This window comes from Heloderma suspectum, chromosome 5, assembly GCF_057233095.1.
Source record: "Heloderma suspectum isolate Gila_16-S chromosome 5, 16-S_ref, whole genome shotgun sequence".
Classification (NCBI taxonomy): Eukaryota; Metazoa; Chordata; class Lepidosauria; order Squamata; family Helodermatidae; genus Heloderma; species Heloderma suspectum.
Genome location: NC_139462.1, coordinates 217,862,354 through 217,882,618, shown reverse-complemented (window position 1 = coordinate 217,882,618; position 20,265 = coordinate 217,862,354). Strand labels below are relative to the sequence as shown.

The 20,265-nt window shown below is 45.3% G+C and overlaps 1 long non-coding RNA gene across 2 annotated transcripts in view; it reads right to left on the bottom strand.

Moving 5' to 3' along the window:
* LOC146345167 (uncharacterized) overlaps window positions 1-20,265 on the bottom strand; it is an 82,606-nt gene that overhangs the window by 32,840 nt on the left and 29,501 nt on the right. The gene's annotated exons all lie outside the window — the stretch shown is intronic.

Genomic DNA, 20,265 nt, shown 5'->3' with positions numbered 1-20,265 from the left:
AATAGCCCATAAAACGAAGGCCCCGACCCATCGGGTCACTTGACAGGAACCCTATGGGGCCCTACATCCTATTGTATATTATTAACTAAAATTATCTAATGATGTGTTTAGGAAAGCTACGCAATTCACCCTAGTAGGATTACACAGAATGTATCCAGTGCATTTCTTATGACTTATAATCAGCTGGCCACAGATGTTTATTCACTACAGCATGTCCAGAACATGTATTTATTTTACAGTCATATGTTTTAATTGATTCATCAGTGGCCTTAATCAATTGTATCCAATCAATCAAGTGTTACGTGGCAGGAGTTGACAACATTCTCTGGCCCAGATCCAAACAACCATGCAATGTTCCACATACCCGAGGAAGCTTTGGGCATGTGCTTCTTGAACATCAGTCAGTCGGGCAAATCAGTTTTAGGCTGCAGTCTTATACCTGAGAGTAAGCCCCATTAAACTCAGTAGGACTTACTTCTGAGTAGACATGCATAGGATTGCACTGTTGGTTTAGGGCAGCTTTCCTCAACCTAGTGCTTCCCAGGTTTTTTGTACTACGACTCCCAGTATCCCTGACAATTGGCTATCTTGGCAGGGGCTGCTGTGAGTTGGAAGGCACCAGATTGGGGATGGATAGTTTAGGGCCTTCAAAATGTTATGTTTGCCCAAGGTGGCTCACAATGGATATAAAAACATTTTTCAAATAACTCCATGATCTAAACTATGAAGAACTAAATTATTTCAACTGGATCACTGATTTTTAACCCATGCATTTTTTGAAGCAAGCTCTTATCTATGAAAGCTCATGGCACAATAAATGAATTAGTTGTTCAAGTGCTGTTTGACCATGGAACTGAATTGGATTCAGGAAGGAGGAACAGAACCTTGAAGAGAGACGTGGGCTAGATCTGCACTAGTGCTTTTTATTGGTATTGAAGTACGCTGACAATTATTGGGGCACATTGTGCATTCCACATACAGCTTTTCTAGCATTATTTCCTGCTTTTTATTCTGTATTATCCAAAATACTGCAACAGATGGCATTGTGGCTGCTACAAGGTACAAATGTACAAGAGGGATATAGCGTCACCATGATGGGATCGTATCGACATGACACAAGGTGTAGTTCTGGCCCATCTCTGGGTTGCCTCAAGTTAGGCACATGGTCATAACCACACCACGCCTAATTGTGTCTATATTTATGAGGGCTGCTGATCAATGACATTAGATCATTGGCCACATATGAAGACACTTATAAATTAGGGCAGAGGGGATTTTCAAAAGCCAATGTGATATCAATGATATCGATAGGATGTGGCTGTGGGTTCTGCTGTTGAAAACCCTTCAAAAATCCTATTAAACATGCCCAAGCCCTTGAGCGTAGCTCCAAGTGGCTCCAGTGGAAGGTGCGTGTTTTTCCTATGCTATTTGCAGTGGGGTGCGGAGTTATTTTTTCAGGATCAGGGCAGGGGAGGAGAGGGTCCAACCCTTCCCCACACATTATGCTCCCAATCTATTTTAGTTTTAATTTATTTTTATTAACCTGATGTCAATGTGAGCATCACATTTGACATCACGTGTGGTTAGGTCTTGACACTCCAACAAGGATATGGACTGCACCCCTAGGCAAAATCCATTAACCTGAACCTAAGGTGAAGGTCTCACTTTCTCCTGGCCGCAGCCATCCCTGCTCAGTGATTAGGGCTGGATTTAGGGGCAGGTAACCACCTGAGGAACTGGGTTTGGGGACGCTGGGCTCTACTAACTATCCAGCAGTGGAAGCTGGTGGCTTTGATGATGTTGGGTGGGGGGTGAATCTGCTCTGGGTTTCAGTCAGAACTTTAAAGGAGCTATCCAAGGTTCTCAACACCTTGGATAGCTCCTTTAGAGTTCTGACTGAAACCCAGAGAGGATTATCTGCCCCCCTGATATCGGATCCACCAGCCTCCACTGCTATCCAGTCAACAGCTGAAACTAAAATAGTACAAACTGTTCATCTTCACTTGTACAGTTGGCAACACAGACTGACATGCCTGTTGAGTTTGTTGATTTGTAATATTTCTGGCTTGTTTTGAATTCGTGGGGAAATTTACAACATCGGTGCCCATTCATTCGTGGGGAAATTTACAACATCGGTGATACCATGCTTGGCATCAGATCCACACATGCTAATTAATCGTCTTCATTAGATGGTGACTGCAACATGCTCAGTGCAGGGCTGCCCTTCAGGTTGGTTCGGAAGCTGCAGCTCATGCAGAATGCAGCAGCTCTGCTTTTGTTGAGAGCTGCCCCTTTTCAGTGAGCAACACCTTCACTGAAAAAACTGCAATGGTTGCCTATTTTATACTGGGCCAGGTTTACAGTTTTGTTATAATTGCATAAAGCCCCAAACAACTTGGGACCAGGGTATTTGAGCGAGCACCTTCTCCCTTATTAACCGGCTCAGTCGCAGAGGTCATTGGGTGAGGCGTCTCCTCTCTGTGGAACTTCTTGACGGTTGATATCAGGCAGGCACCAACATTGCTCTGTTTTCGGCATCTGCTAAAGACATTTTTATTTAAACAAGCTTTCCCTGAGTAAAAGACCAGCCCTGCTTTTATAGTTCTACTTTGATTTAAAATAGTTTTATTCTTTTGTATTTTGATTTCCCTCCCTGCATTCGTTGTTGCTTTTGCTGTTAATAAAGTTTCTTTGAGTTTATGTTCATGCACAAGATGGAAGCGTATGGGTGGGGCTGTTCTTCAGAAAAGTAATATTTAATATGAGCTAGAAGGGTTGGCATCAGCCTTCAGGCTCCCACCCCAGGATCTCTTCAAAATAAATTTTGTAGTGGGGTACTGGGTGCAGCTTGTCTCTAGTGCACATGCATGTAAATGAGGGTACACAATTGGCCATTTTACATGCTAGGGAGACTTATTATGAACAATGTGTAAGACAATTACGTTTTTCAAATATAAGTTATTTATTTTATTCCGTTACATTTATGTTTGGCCTTTCCTCCAGGAGCTAAGCATCTCCCTGTTTTTATCCTCACAACAATCCTGTGAGGTAGGTTAGGCTGAGAGGAAGTAACTGGCCCAAGGCCATCCAGGGAGAAATGGTCCTCAGACAGCAAAATGTCATGTCTGTCAGTCCTGTTGAACTGTTGTATCTGACTGAGGCAGCCTGTGGGGCTGTTTGCCCACAACGGCAGCAAATCATGGGTAAATTAACCCACGATTTGCCGCAGCACGTGCCGGGCGCAGTCCGCAGCCTTCCAATTGAGCTGATTGGGGGTTGCTATATGACATCCAACCCTGGACACTATAGGTTAATCGTGGATTAAACAACCCACAGTTAACCTAAGTACTAATTGTAGTTTAATTGTGGGTTGTTTAACCCATGATTAATCTATGGCATCTAGGTTCAGATGTCACATAGCAACCCCTAATTAGCCTGAGCAATGGCTGAATACTAAAAATGTGCACAGCATGTACCCAGGACATGCCATAGCAAAAACTGACCACTCAACTGTTTAGCTGTCTACTATATAACACAGCAAACTGTAGTTATTAACAGCCCTGATATCATCATCATCATAACAGCCAGGGTGTCCTATGTTTTATCTCATGGTGCAAACAGCGGGAAAACCTGAATAAGATCAGGGCTCCAGTGGCTACCTTTAAACTGAAACCAGAAAGTGAGAGATCCAGTATCATGGATCTCCTGCTATTACATCTCAGAGAGGCTGATACCCAGGTATCCAGACAGAGTGTGACCCAATCAGCATAAAGGACCAGGCCTGCTTAGCAGGTCTCCCAACCAGGAAGCCATTTATAAGCACAATTACTTTGTTATTAGCCCTTCAAGGAGAAGACACTATGCAAAATTCCGCACAGAAAATATGATGTCGTGTGCATGAGTGTGGTGGGGATGGATTAAAAAGTGGCAGAACCACAGCACTAATAAGTCATGCAAGACATACTACTTTCTAAAGCAGCACTGGCTATGTACACAAAAACCTGCTGTTTCTTGGATTCTCCAGGGGATAGAGTACATACTCCTGGATTTATGATGACAGATCTAATGTATGCTACATTAAATGTCCCAGGCACTTTCATTTACCTCTTTATAATTAAATATTAATCAATTTCACAATTGTATACACTAATTTTAACCAAACTATATTGATCCCATTCATGTTTGAAAAGCAGAACAACCACGTTCTGCTTTAATACAGCATGTTTTGATTGCCTATTGATTAAATCTGCAGACATCCTTATAGTCCAATGTCACTGGAGGAGAATATCTGTTTGCAAGCTTTCAGTATATCCTCACGTGAATTCAAGAGTCATTCTGGTCATGTCAGTAGATGAATCACTTTTTTTTTTTAAGTATACTTATATGCCACCTTCCTTTTTTAGAAGAAAAAGTCATGGCGCACAACAATCAACATCACTTGGGGTGCAATCCTACGCATGTTTGGACAGAAAAAAAGCCCTACAACTCCCAGGCCTACTGAAACCATTTCTGCTTCTCCTAACAGGCTTATCGAAACCATTTCTACTTCTTCTCATTCCAGGAGAGCCCCCGCTTCCTCTCAGAAATGATTGCCCCATTACCCTTGAAGCCAAAACACCCAGAACCTTCTGACTCTCACCTTCAGAGTGCCTTAGGTGTTGACAGTCCCATCACACAGTCCCAACTTGAAAAAGTGGCTTCCAGAGGGGACGTGAAAAGAGCAGTAGGTGGGGAAAACCACCTCTTTCCCTGCGCTCGGCTTCTCTGCTCCCAAATGCTCCCTGCAAAAGCAGCTATTCCTGTTTTCAGTGATGCAGCTGGGGCTGGATCTGTGGGCCAAGGTCCAGGGCCATGTGGCCCAGGGAGCCCCCAATGGCCACCCAGAAAGCAGCAGGTGATGGGCGGTGGCAAACAGGTTTAGCAGCAGTACCTGGGTCAGCTTGGGCATACCAGGACACACTGGGCCTGATCCTGTATGCTACAGCATCCTTTCTGCCTTCAAATAGATAGATTGACAGACAGACTGTTGGGCATTGGCATCATTGCTGTAGCGTCTGATCGTCCCCCCCCCCTCCCCTTCACAATCAATAAAACAGTCTAGTAGTTCAAGCTATTGAGGCTTTATTATGCTAAAGCCTTCCACAATGCAGATTCAAGGAAGCTCTCAAACTGCCCCAGGCTCTAAACCACTATTCTAAGATCTCTATTAGGGAAGACAATCCGCAGAGTATTGAAGTTGCTGACAGTGTGCTCATGGACACTGACAGTCAAACCTGCCTAATAGTGGTGTCCCTCTCTCAGGGTGGCTCCCTTCTATGTTGGCTTCTAACAGTGGCTATCCTGGCAGAGCGTCTTAACCCCATCCCTAACTCCACCCACTTTGACCTGCGACACACTCTGGCATCTCTTAAGTCACACCCCTCTTCCTCCTCCTTGGAAAGTTGGGTTCCCATGGTGGGGGAGACAGGCAGTGACTCGGGCTGGACCTTCTGTTTGTCAAGGCCTGCGGAAGATTCTCTCCCAATGCCTGGGGGAGGTTCCTCCCCCATTTCCTGATCTAGCTGTTCTAGCTCCGATTCAGAATCAGAGTCCTCAGAACTCTCAGTGGCCCTGGGCTCAACCCTGACAGTTATAGATGCTCATCTTATTATTTTTACCTTTAGGGAGCAATCCTACAGTCCCTGGGCGAGCATTCCGATGGCTCGGAAAACCCCTTCGGAGGTCGGAGATAGAGCTCCGACCTCAGAGGGGGACGTCAGAGATCTGACCCCAACCCCTCACAGCCAGCGTGGAGAACCACACTGGCAGCCTCTCCAAGGTCAGAAAATCAACCTCAGACGCAGGGAAAAGGGAGCATTCTGGTGGGTGGGAAGGGGAGGATACTGGAGAGACCAGGATACGATTTATTCTAAGCCTCCTCCAGTTTCCTTCCATCATCCCTCCAAAGCGCCCTCACTAGACAGGCTAGAAAGGAGATTGGAAGACGGGGGCAAAGACTGCCTCCACTGCTCTTCCTACCCAGCTCACTTCAGCCCGGCAGGGCATAGGAATCTTGGAAGCCTCCAAATTTCGGACCTTCCAAGCAGTAAAGACGCAGTCCATAGGATTGTGTCCTGAGTATATATTTTTCTTCTCTTAGAAGAAAAAGGTGCTTATTCCTAAGTAGATGTGTCTAGCATCAGGACAACAGAAGCAAATTCCATTTTATTCCTGTAGTTGTGATGGTGCTATGATTTAAGTGAGTTTAAAATGCAAAACTGCATATGTTCAGAGTTGTTGTTGTTTATAAATCAGGGTTGACAACACTTTTTTGTTGTTGTTCTATTGACTCTAACATGGTAGGGGCAGATGAGAAGCATTGTGTGCTCGACAACTGAAGTAATACACATGGCCACCTAAAGCTCCCTCCCATAGGGCCATTAAATACAGGATCTAAAATTACTTAGGTGGACCACTACCTGTTTTAAAATGGCCAACATGTTACCATAATGTGCATTAATGTGTAGCATGTTGTTTGACCCCTGAGGGTACAAGTCTTCTAAAGATCTGGCCTACCTTCAGTGGTAGTGGGGTATATGCTGGAGTGTGTGAAAGAGTGTGTTAGTCCAGTGTGGATGTATGTACATTGGTCCTGATCCAATAGTGCTCCTGCACACGTTCTGGAGATGTGCAAACAGAGCCCAGTTAAGGAGCACTTACATCAGTCTCTTAGTGGAAAGGAAGGAACTAAATCCAGCACACAACACCCTTTACCTCCCAAATAGCTGATCAGCACTATCACCCGTTTTCTAACTGTGCTCCTTGGAAGCAGTGGCGTAGTGGAACCTCACGAGGTTGAAGCACCAAGACATTTTGATTAGCAGAGACGATGACAACATATGCCACTCGCCTCAAGCTTCCCCGTTTCCCCTGAGCTTAGCTGCAGTCCTCACAGTTGCAAGCGGCGTGGAATTGATTTTCAGAGCAACAATGCATTGTTGTGAACTATCTCTGTTTTAATGCAAAGTACTTTGGGGTAAATATTACCCCAGAAATAGTACTTTGTAAAATAGTACTTTGGGCTCAAATATTTTGGCCACCTAATGCGAAGAGAAAACTCTCTGGAAAAGACCCTGATGCTGGGAAAGACTGAAGGCAAAAGGAGAAGGGGAAGGCAGAGGATGAGATGGCTAGATAGCATCACCGATGCAATGAATATGAACTTGAGCACGCTCCAGGAGAGAGCGCAGGACAGGAAGGCCTGGCGTGCTATGGTCCATGGGGTCACGAAGAGTCGGACACGACTGAACAACTGAACAACAACAACTTTGGGGTAGCTTGGCACTGAATGGGAAATTAAGACTCACTAGCTTTAAAAAAAAGACTTGCTCCTGGTGAAGATGAAAAAAGCTAGAACTTGTTTGTTGTATTTTTGGATTCTCTTGGGGACATGGCTATGGGGATTGTCATGATGAGAACCTGCACTCCAAAATTTACCACCGCATCAATGCTCGGAAACAGACCCAGCAGCTGGATGGGGTGGGGAGGACTGTTGCACAACAGCCATTTGCATACAGATGGTTCAGGAATATGTGCTCAGAAGCCTCCTTCTTCATGAATGTCCTCAAGAGAAAGGTGTGATTCAGTAGAGTTGAAATGGCACTTCCTTCAAATTCTTCGAACAAGGCGTGGAGTTCTGGTATCTTTATTCATGCAAGTAGCCGCACTGACTCCATCAAGCTTGTTTGCCAGAAAGAAAGAAAAAGTCAGCTATTCATATGACTCAAGGTTTCAGGAAGAGTCCCTGTTAAAAGAGAAGTGAAGCCACCCAGCTTTAACACTGCAGAAGAAAAGCACAATAGATGGGATTGTTTTTATTGCAGTTTACCAGACGCTGATCTCCAAGCCCAAGGTCAACAGAACCATTTTGTTCCCTTCAGTGGGGAAATCTTGTAAATCCCCAAATGGATGAATTAGATTTAGGAAAGTAAAAACTGTGGTTTTTTAGCCCACCTCAAAACTCAGTCAACCCCATTCAAACAAATTAATAAAATACTGTTGCAGCATCAGTTGACCTTTAATGCTGAATTTAGCAGTGGTATTTATTGTCAAATAGAAGTATTTTAGAGGGCTAAGGAAGTCTGGGGTCTATGGTTGCCAAGTTACAATACAGAAACTGCTCAGTTACCTTTAAATCTGCTGCCCAATTGTAGGATGAGACGGCCAGGGATTCTTCTGTCCATTTTCCTTCAGTCCTTTTGTTTGGGCTCTTTCCGCACCCACCGTGCAAAACACCTCCACACTATATGGCAGGCAAGTGCCTGGGAGGATGGACAAAAGGACGGGAGTGAAAATATTTGAGAGAGGCTCAGCTTTCTTCATCTCCTAATTCGGCAGCAGACTTAAAGACAAAGGGTTGACTCCAACCCTTGCCCAAAGGGAAGTCCGCTTATGCAATGGGACCTTTCTGTCCTCTTCTCCCACCTTCAGCCCCATGCAGGTGCCCCAAATCTGCTCCAGATGGACTCTCCGGACCAGATGGACTCTCTGGACCAGCACATGAGGGGCAGCAGTGGGAAGGGGAAAGTTCATTCTGCAAGTGGTTCCCTCCCACTGGTGGAACAACACCATTGGATACAACTTCTGCTTCTGCTAGGGTGGTCATGTGTCCTACGTTACAGAGGATAGTCCTCTATTTTAAGGCACCCCCTGTTTGAAGGGATGTCTTCTTATAATTATATTCTTTAATGATATAAAGAGTCATAAGAAGAGAGATCAGGCAGAGGCCTTAAAGTTGCCCATTAACAGTTAGCATCTGGACAGTAGATGGGGCAAGTATAGAGGTCACCTGACCACAGCCTTCCTCACTTTGGTGAGACACAGTGAATTTCTATTTAAATTACAGTATTTATTCCTACTACATTTCCATCCATACATCTAAATTAGCATATGCAAAATTTATGCAGATCTGCATACTCTTTTGTCCTCTTTTGGGGGGATGCATTTCCTGTTTTTGTGATGTGTAAGCTTAAGAACAGTGCCTCCCTGATCCAGTTTTGCCCAGCCTTGTATCATTTAAGTGTCAGTGCCAGTGCACCATCTCACCAAACGACTGGCCTACATTGCTAGAAAGAAGTCGGGGTGGGGTGGGGGGCTGACGCCACAAAGTTTAATCAGAACAGGAACATTTGCTTATCTCTATATATTAACATTAGAGGGGGAGCCAAGTTTGTCTGAAACATGCAACATTTCAGTGTCTATCCAGAGTACAGATATTTATGTATTTACTTATCTGTTCATTCATTTCCATTTCTATCCAACTCTTCTCAAGGGTTCAGGGTGGGTAAATACTATTTAAGCTAAAATAAAATACACAGAATAAAAACAAAGAAGCCAATTAAAATAGTTTTCCTAGACCTGCTTAATACAGCCTGCATTAGTGAACACCAGTCTAAAAGTATTCCCAGTAGTAGTTCCACAATTCCAGGGTATCCATCAGTAAGAACTCTCCACATGCCCTTACTGGTCAAACCTGGTGTCCAGATGGTACAGTCAAAAATGGTGTCCTCAATTGATCTTAAAAGTCATGAGCAGGGTGTTAGTTTCCTGTAGTGGCCCCTGAATTATGGAATTCCTCCCCTGTGGTTGCCACCAAAAATAGTATCCCTATACAAAGTTGCCCCCCTTAGTAAAACACCCAGCTCTCCAATGTCATGACATCATGCATTTCCCCTACCCTTGCTGCTCATCATTGGCTACCACTGGTGGGGGCAGGGAAAAGCACAATGACATGATATCACAACAAGGGGTAAGTGTTGCTACACATCATGAGGCAGAGCACTCAACACAAGGGTGCCATCTAAACCAGCAGCCATATATCAATTGTAATGTGTAATTCCTTCAAAAGAAACAAAGGTGGAAAATGACACAGATCACAACAATGGCCAGGATCAGACATAAAGGAAATCATGGTTTCCCATTATGTGAATGAGCCTGCAGAAGCTTGCATACCTCATGCAGAGAAGACTGAAAGCTCCCACTTCTGATTTTAAACTAATCACAATTGACTATGACATCTGAATTTGGGGAACCATGGTTTGTTTAAACTATGATAAGTAAGACAAACCAGGATCAAGCCGTGGTTTCAGGTCCTAGTTTATTCTAACAAACTACAATTTAAAGAAACTGCAGTTCTCCATGTTCACACATCAGGGGAAACTGGGGATAGGTTAAAATGGGAAGCAAAAGCTTTTGATTTCCTGTTCTAGTGCACAAGAGAGGAAGGGAGGGAAGAGTGTGAAAACTTGAGCCTTGTGTGGGTTCATTCACACTGCAGGAAATAATAGTTTTACATTACCTCTGAATGTGGCGACTATGTTATCCAACTATGATGGTTTTGTACAGACACTTCCATACGATGCTTAAAGTTCATGGGATGCAATTGCTCAAAACTGATGCTGTAAATTTTAAAATGCAAGTGCTGGTTCAGTATATTGTAGGATATTCTCCCACCATTAAAAGGACTGGGGTAGCAAACAGCTACCCACACACTCCAAATCTTAAGACGCGTTTCACTGCATTGTACAGTGTAAACAAGGTTACAAGAAGGACTTCAAAATAAATGGGACATAGGCAAATTAGAAAATGGAAAGAAAAAGCCCTAGCACAATAAATATTAGGCTAGTACTTACCTTCAGCAGAGTTATTAATTTATTAAATTATTTCAATTTATATTCTGCTTTATTAGAAAGCCTCTTGTCAACATGTTTTTTAAAAATATTAGATAAATAGAATATGAGACATTAAGATGTGAAATAAAAACAAACTTAGATTAACCTTCTGCTTCCTTAGCTCCACAACCAAGTGCCAGTCTATGCAAAATACTCTTATGAATAAAACACTTGTTAATAAGGTCCAGTTTATACACCCAGCATAACCAAGTGGCGCTGCTTTTCCTGGATGGTACCACCTCACCTGAAAAATGTCATGTGCGGATAATGGAGGGAAGCCGGTGACAGAACAGTGTCTTCTACTACACCTGAGAGCAGCTGGATAGCAGGGGGAGGGAGGAGGTCACATGGCACACACAGTTCTGCCCACTCTGTCCACTTCAGCATCTGCTGGAGGCAAGTGTCTCACTCTACCTAACAGTAGGGCCAGACCCTGGAGCGGGCTATGTCATTCAAATGTTTCCCATTTGCTTAAACTTATACCAACCCCTTAACCTCTTCACCCTATGTTTTCCTATAAACACGAAGTCTTTCTATTTAATATTATTGCAGTAAACATATATTCTTGCCATATTTTATTTAAGGTATGATTTGGTCCACACCCTACTCTGCTCTCACACCCTCCTCTCTTTCTCTCATGTGCACTGCTCTGTACACTGGACTCCCCTACTGCCAATCCACCAACAGCCATCCCATTCACAGAAAGCTTTGTTCACAAAAGTACATATCCAGAGGAGAGGCCAAGTCAGACCTTGTCACAATAACAATATTCATTCATTCATTCATTCATTCATTCTCTGGAATGGATATTACAGACCCCAAGAAGGACATGTCCTTAATAACTCCCCGTACGTTTAAAATTAACATGGCATGGACATGCCTTCTAGACAAGCATTCTCCTCATCATGTTAGGTTTCCATGTGGATTTTTTTAAAATTAGATCCTGGATCTTGCAACCACGCACCTGCCTTCTGAAAGTGGTTCAATCCCACAAAGACTGCACCACTTTTTTCCTGAATGTTTGAATCAGGTCTAAGGGCATTCCATAACAAGTCAAAAGCAGGTGTCAGCAAGAACATATCTAAGGTAATAAAAGGTTTTAGACAGGAAGGCTATTCTAATAATTTGGGACAAAATGCGAAGAACAATTCATCTAAATAATGAAACTACGGTGGGACTGAGAGTGGCGGAGCGTAATTATCCAGCTGGCACTGAGCCAGGTCATCATGTGTTAACACCTTTGATCTTCAATCAGCAGGCCTTTCATATAAGGAGAGGCTTTAAAAAAAATTAACTCTTGGCAGAGTGAATGAAAAAACAGCTGAGGTTTCCATCTTTTTTCTTCATTATTTTATCACTATATATTTTTGGAAGAAAGTGAAACTTTCTAAATATTTATTAATTTGTAACCTTTGCAGTAAAAAACATTCTGGTAAATTGTAACACCTTCTCCTGGCAAAGATGATATTCTTTTAAGCCAGCTGGTAACATTTGCAAGCAGCTAAAACAGGCTTCTGTGCTGACAAATGAAACTCAGGTCACAGTGAACTAAAAGGGACATAAAGATTCCGAGTATTGGATGAAAGGAGGTTATTTATTTAGATTTAGATTTTTTTAAAATCTGCCCCTATCCCCAAATGCTCTTAGTGATCTCAATTTAAAAACAAAATCCCAAGACAAAAAATAAAATACGACACACCGGCCAAAGAACTTGTTCAGCATTCCCTATGGGGTTCTGTGTCTCAAAGGGGGTTCTGAGTCCCTGCCAGCAACCCAGCAAACGGAAGAGTCATAAAACAGTGTGTGCTACAGCATGAGGATCTTCTGTTTTTTTTTTTAAAAAAAGTGAGAGAGAGTCAAAAAAAGAAAATCCCACAGGGCAACCCAGTGGAGGCTGGTGGCTTTGATGTTAGTGGGGCGGTGAATCCGCTCCAGCTTTCAGTCAGAACCAGTCAGAACTCTAAAGGATAGCACCTTGGATAGCCCCGTTAGAGCTCTGCTTGGTTCTGCCTGAAACCCAGAATGGATTCACTGCCCCACTAACATCAGAGCCACCAGCCTCCACTGGGCCAAACCCAATTCCAGAGCACCTAAAGTAGCTATTTGTATCCCAGTTAATATTTATCTACCTCTACAGCAATATGAAGTTTAGGGGGGGAAATGGGGGTGGCGGTGTTTCCCCACAGAAATTATCCAGTGTTATCCTCCCCTCCCAATTCTCACTTCTTCCCTATGTGCACCCCTCTCACTGTATGCTTGACTCTACACCATTCGGGAAGAACCATAATTCGCTGGTGGAACACATGCTTGGCATTTGGAAGGTCCCAGAGTAGGGATGTACGAAAGTCACTTACCTGATGATGAAATTGATTCGCGGTGGGGAGGAGGCACTCCGTCCCTCCCCCCCGAAATTCTGGCCGGGGGGGAGGCACCCCGTCCCTCCCGCCACGAATCCTGGCCAGCCAGGTCTGCAAACTACGTTTGCGTACGCACGTTTGTTTTTTTACTCAGCCGTGATAGGCTACGTAAAGATTTACGTAGCCTATCACGGTATTTTTTAAAAATCTAGCCATGATAGGCTACGTAAATCTTTACATAACCTATCACTTTTTTTGTTTTTTGTGTTTTTTTACTGGAAATGGTGGCGGCGGCGGCCGGTCGGAAGACCGACCGCTGCAGCCACCACCGCCAAACCGCCACCGAACCGCCGCCGCCAGGGAGATTCGCCCAAGGTAAGTCCCGTCCCGGGGGGGGCGGGGGGGCAGACCGTTTCGCCACCGATTTTGGAGGGCCAAATGTGCTGGCATTCGGCCTCCCCGAAATTCGTGGCGAAATTCTCTGACATCCCTATCCCAGATTCAACCCCTGGCATGGCCACTTTTTTAAAAAATGGAAAAGGTAGCAGGTGATGGGAGGGACATCTGCTTGAGACACTGGGGACCCACTGGCAGTCAGAATACACAATAGTGGGTTAGAGAGCAGGGGTTGCAGCTCCATGGTAAAGCACTTGCTTTGCATGTAGAAGCTCCTTGGTTCAATCTCCTGTATCTCCAGTAGGGTTGGAAAAACTCCTGCCTGAAACCTTGGAGAGCCACTTGCCAGTCAGTGTTGATGATACTGGACTAGATGGTCCCATAGTCTGATTCAATATAAGGCAACTTCCTATGTTCCTAGGGAGGGACAAATTTCCTGGCCTTGTATAAGGCAGCTCCCTGTGCACCAAACTGTATACAACACCCCAACTTTCTTCTATCACATTATCTTCTATCCCCTCCTGATCCTGTGTCAACCCGGCCCACAGCTGAAGCTCCCTCTCCACTCTAAAGGAAGCGCTACCCTTCAGAGTTAGGGGCCAACACTGGAGTTGGGGTCAACACTGGAGCCATTTCAGAGATGACAGGCAGGGGAAATATGATGTGTAATTGACTGGCACTTCCTGTGAGCCCTGCTTCTCCATCCCATCAAAACTGATCTTTTGCATCTTCCCCATGCTCTCTTTTATTTTTAGTACAGGAGTTCTGTGGTTGCCATTCCACCACAGCCACTTCCCACATCACTGTCAGGACAAGGGCAGGATTGTGGGCAGACATGCCACTTGAATCCAGATCTGGGATGGGTTTTTTCCCCAGCCTAGGGTTCCTGTTCATTCACCAGGGACTGAGCTAGGCACAGAGCCTGATGCACACGAACATGGAAGCTGCCTCATACCGAGTCAAATCATTGGTCCATCTTGCGCAGTATTGTCTACACCAGCATTCCCCAACCTAGTGCCCTCCATAAGTGTTGGACTACAACTGTCATCATCCCCAGACAGCATGGGAATGATGTGACTTGTAGCCCAACACATCTAGAGGGCACCAGTTTGGGAAAGGCTGGTCTACATGGGCTTGGCGTAGGGATGGACGAAAGTCACTTACCTGGTCCCGCAGCTTGCTTCGCGGTGGGGGGAGGCGCTCCGTTCCTCCCCGCCAAAATTCTGGCCGGGGGGGAGGCGCCCCGTCCCTCCGGCCGCGAATCCTCCTGGCCGGCCGGGATGCAAATGGCGGCAGCCGTAGCCGCCACCGTTTGCGTCCCTGCAGCCAGCCGTGATAGGCTACGTAAATCCTTACATAGCCTATCACGGCTGACTTTGGGGGGGGGGGAAGCGCGTACGCAAATGGCGGCGCCCATTTGTGTTCCTTATTTGGGCACATGTAGCCTACGTAAACATTTACGTAGACTACGGCGAAAATAAGGGCAACGCTATTCGCGTTACCCTTATTTTCGCCGTAGTCTACGTAAATATTTACGTAGACTACACGTGCCCAAATAAGGAATGCAAATGGCGGCGCCCATGGGTGCGCCAATTGCGTACGCGCTTCCCCCCCCCCCAAAGTCAGCCGTGATAGGCTACGTAAGGATTTACGTAGCTTATCACGGTGTTTTTTGAAAATCTAGCCATGATAGGCTACGTAAATCTTTACGTAGCCTATCACGTTTGTTGTTGTGTGTTTTTTTTACTGGGAAATGGTGGCGGCGGAAGACCGCCCGCCGCCGCCGAGAGCCGCCAGCGCCAGGGACATTCGCGCAAGGCAAGTCCCATCCCGGGGGGGGTGGGGGGCGGACCGTTTCTCCACCAATTTCGGGGGGCCGAATGCGTTGGCATTCGGCCTCCCGGAGATTCATGGAGAAATTCTCCGACATCCCTAGTTTGGCGTCAGTGATCGGCATGGGCAGGCAGATGTCGAGGGCCCAGAGTTTCAGAAGGGCCCTTTGCTCACCAAATACCCTTTATTACAGGCGTTTACCCTGACTCTGCTGCAGCTGTCACTATCCTCCTCCTTGCCCTCCTGGCCAGTCCAGCTGATGAAAGGAAGCACCGTGTCTGAGCCTGCAGGCCCCGTGCCACCCCATTTTAAAAGAAAAAAAGCATTTTTACTTACCTTTTGAATGGTGGTGACCTGAACCAATCAGGCACTGCCTTTGGAGGACATGGCCAACAGGGCACAGGGCAGTCTTTATGTTACTCCTGCGCCCTTATTGGCCACGTTCAACCCAAAGGCAATATCTAATTAGTTCAGATCAGCGCCACTCAAAAGGTAAGTAAAAAAATATATTTTAGAAACACACAAGCAGGGCGGCCTGAAGGCTCGGCCAGCCAATCATTGCAGTACTTTGCCAGTGGGGCCAGCCAGGAGGAGGAGCCAGAGCCATGCCTCACCCCCAGGTAAAAAAAAAGAGTGAAGGGAGGGAGAACCAGCTGGCAGGGTGGGTGCTGCAATGCGTGAGCAAGCGGGTGGCTTTGGCGGGCTAGTCAGCCAGCAGGCAGGCCACTGATGAGCAGGGAATGAGCAAACAGGGAATTTCAGGGACAAGAGGTGGTGGAAAGGGCCCATCGGCAGCACTATGCCAATGGCACAGTGGAGTCTGGCACTAGCACTGGGTTTACACGCTGTCTGGCAAGCAGTTCTCCCAGATTTCACATGAGGATCTTTCCCAGCCATGCTTGGAGACACCAAGGTTTGAATCTGAGAACTTCTGCATGCAAAATATGCGCTCTGTCCCTGAGCTACGGCCCAATGCAAGAGCCAGAAGATAAACAGGTTTATGAAGTGAGTGGTTGTCCTCACGAAAGCAACACTTGAACGATATTGCAACACACACAGTAGCAAGAGTCAATATGGAGACGTTAAAGGTAAAGGTAAAGGTGTCCCCAACCAGTCGTGTCCGACTCTAGGGTGCGGTGCTCATCCCCGTTTCTAAGCCGAAGAGCCAGCACTGTCCGAAGACGCTTCCGTGGTCATGTGGCCGGCATGACTGAACACCGAGGTGCACGGAACGCTGCTACCTTTCCCGCCGAGGCGGTACCTATTTATCTACTTGCAATTTCTTGCTTTCGAACTGCTAGGTTGGCAGAAGCTGGGACTGAAGACGGGAGCTCACTCCGTCACGCAGCACTCGGGTCTCGAACCGCTGACCTGCTGACCTTCCAGTCTGCAGTTCAGCGTCTTAACCACTAAGCCACCACAGTCCCTATATGGAGACGTTAGGCTGGATCAAAAGGCTTCCATCATCTGGCAGAAGGCATTCCTTCTACCGGAAGGAGTCTTCCACCAACAGAAGGAACCGTTCTGTCGGAAGTTGCTCCTTCTGTCAGAGGAAAGGAACCCTTTAGACCTTTAAATTTTCTAGGTGCTTTCAGTAGCCTCATCATTCAAACATTTTCACCTCTTCCCCCACCAGTCTTTCTCCAAAGGAAATGTTTGAAAGAGGCATCCACTGAATGCACCTAGAAAATTTAAGCTTGACTCTGAATGCTGCTAATGATTGGAAACATTTCATGCAGGAGTCTGATTTACAGACACAACAGATACTGCTCTGTTGACCAGGCAAGGGCAAATGTCTAGGTTCTGGTATTTAAACCTGCCCAATCCAGAGGCTGCCAGTCACAGGAACCAATTTTGCATGTACATCTCTATCCTCCTGTGGAGAAGGCTCAGAGTAACCACAGTCCTAGGTACAAGGGCCCAAGGCCAGTGGAGGCTGGTGGCTCTGATGTCAGTTGGGTAGTGAATCTGCTCTGGGTTTCAGGCAGAACTGTAAAGGAGCTATCCAAGGTGCTTCGCAGAACATTTAGAGTTCTGACTGGTTTTGACTGAAACCTGGAGTGGATTCACTACCTCACTGACATCGGAGCCACCAGCCTCCACTGCCCAAGACCTAGTGGGTTCAGTGACCCACTATGTGCCTGGTGCAAACCTGGAGTTCCCAAGAGCCATCTAGAAAGCTTTGCATCCAGGAGATCTTGTGGGAAGGGACGATGACATGGTGGCTGCCTCTCCTGGGCAATGTGATGCTGATGTGGCAAGTAACCACATCATCAGCTCATCCCATGTGATCTCTGTGGCTCAAGCATTATCCGATGTGGGATGGAGCCACAAGGGAGTGCTAACAATGTTGTTCCTGTAATGTCAGAATGGGCTCTTTATCTCTTGATGAGCATTTCCTATATAACACTAGGAAGCACTGTTTGCACTCCCAGGAGTCTGCAATGTTTATTTCATAGAGTCATAGAATAGTAGGGTTAGAAGGGGCCTATAAAACCATCAAGTCCAATTTATTTATTTAAAATCTTTCTAGGCCACCTTTCAGGGCAGGAATGAACATGTGAATGTAAAATCTCTGTCTGCTATAATAACTGTTCACTTTTTAAATGGCTCTCTTCCATTTTCTAGCCCACATTAGCAACACCAGTTTCCTTGACTATGTGATTGCTTTATCCTGCATATTTTTTGTTTGTCTGTTACATTTATATCCCAACTTTTCCTCCAAGGAGCCCAAGGCAGTGTACATGATCCTCCTCCTCTTTGTTGTGTCCTCACAACAACCCTGTGAAGTAGGCTAGGGTGGGAGTCACTGACTGGCCCAAAGTCATCCAGTGAGCTTCATGGCCAAGTGGGTCTAGAACCCAGGACTTCCCAATCCTTGTCCAACACTCTAACCATTACACCATCCTGGCTCTCTCTATTGTTTTGATTTTAATGTTGTACACTGCTGCAGCATATAAATTTGTATGTATAACTAGATAGATAGATAGATAGATAGATAGATAGATAGATAGATAGATACATACATACATACATACATACATACATACATAAAAAGGACAGTGGAGGCCCAAAGCATCTAACACAAAGCCCAACATCCCTCCAAATGTCCCCTTTTCAAATGGAAGGACAAAATCCGACAAAATCCTCTTTCCCACCCTCCATCTGAATACTTTGCATGGGATTACAAGTTCCACATAAACAACATCAGAAAGTTTGTGTATTTCCTTCCTATGCCAGTTTAGGAGACAAGTGTTTTTTTCCCCTTCTTTTTCTTTTTTGAAGTCACAGGAAGTATATGACTCACAAACAGGCATTTTAAATGGAGATCCTCCCCCCACTCCCCCCCGCCCCCGCCTTACCCAAAGCGGCTTTAGAGAACCAAGTAATGAGAGAGCTTCCCTCGCTTTACCAGTGTTGATAGCAACATTAATGCTCTTGCTGTTGAGATGCAAACGCTGCTACAGTGATGCGTTACTGCCACTTAAGTAGCAAGGGCTTATTCATCACATGTGACAAGACAGCAGCAAAGTGAAATTCTTCTTTCAAGAGCTGTCTCCATGCTGAAGGTGCTTTGAACACAAAGCGTCCTCCTCCTCAAAGCGGGAGGAGGACATGTAGAAAGGGGGGAAAGAAGAAAGCGAGAAAAAAGAAAGACAGAGAAGTACTTGAGCCAAAGAAAATTGAGTGGAAGAATTTAAGCTATTTATTTAAAACTCATTTTTCCTGACCTTTTGCAGATTTAATCTGAACACCCATTAGGTAATTAAAGAGGAAACATTGTTTTGCTTGTTTGTCCCATTTAAATTAACTCAAATCCCACTAAGAACAACAAAGCACTCTCTTTGCCTTCTTTAAATTAAGAGCTAGGGAAGACATGTTTACAAACAGCTTACTTGATTTAGTACAAATGCTGCTTTCAATTCCTGTATCCTGCTGTTTAAAAAAAACAACCTCTTCGAATTTCACATGTTCCTCTTGAAGGTGCAAAGCTGGAGTTTGTGGGTAACTTGATATCTGTGCTACTTCCACTGTGTTTTACAAGAAGGTTGTATTACGACACACTTTCCTTTCCCCTTGATCTTTCTATCTAATTTTTAAGGGATTTTCTGTTGTGTTGTTGCATTTTACCTTTTGGGGGAAGGGGGTTGCCAACACCTTGTGTTCTTTCACTGTGCATAGACAATCATATTGGCAGTGTCATCATTTTGGCAAGAGTTGTGTTGATGTGGGGTTGTTGTGCCACATTGACCCTGCTTCTGGCTGTACTACTTCTAGGGTAGTGTATATGCCATGAATTCAGTTAGGATCTTTTTTTTTTACAAAACAGGTTTCTAGAACTAGAAGGATAGGCTTGAAAACATGTCATCAATGCCTGCTTAAATATCAGGGGTGGGGAGTGTCTGAAAAGGATTATAGGGGGTGGTGTGCTTGGTGGGGCACCCAAATGATTAGTGAACGTAGAATTATGCTAAATACAGTTAGGGCCAGAAATATTGGAACAAGGATAACTGTTTTGGCAGTTGGCCACTGTACACCACCACACTGAAGTTGCAAGGAAACACACCCAGATGGGAGTGAAGTCAGGACTTTCAGCTGTAATGCAAGGGGTGTGACAAAAGTGGGGCACTAACCATTCAGGAAGTACAGCCAGTGGCATACACACACGTCCATCACTGGTGGCTCATAAGTAATGGAACAAACCAACATCATTTCAAACTTAAGGATCGCCTTTAATACCTGGATGAAAATCCTTTGCAGTCAATGACTGCCTGAAGTCTGGAACCCATGGACATGACCAAACACTGAGTTTCCTCCCTCAAGATGCTTTGCCAGGTCTTTACTGCAGCTGCCTTCAGCTGCTGCTTGTTTGGGGGTCTTTCTGCCTTCAGTCTTCAGTAAGTGAAAAGCATGCTCTATTGGGTGAGATCAGGTGACTGACTTGGCCATTGAAGAACATCCCACTTCTT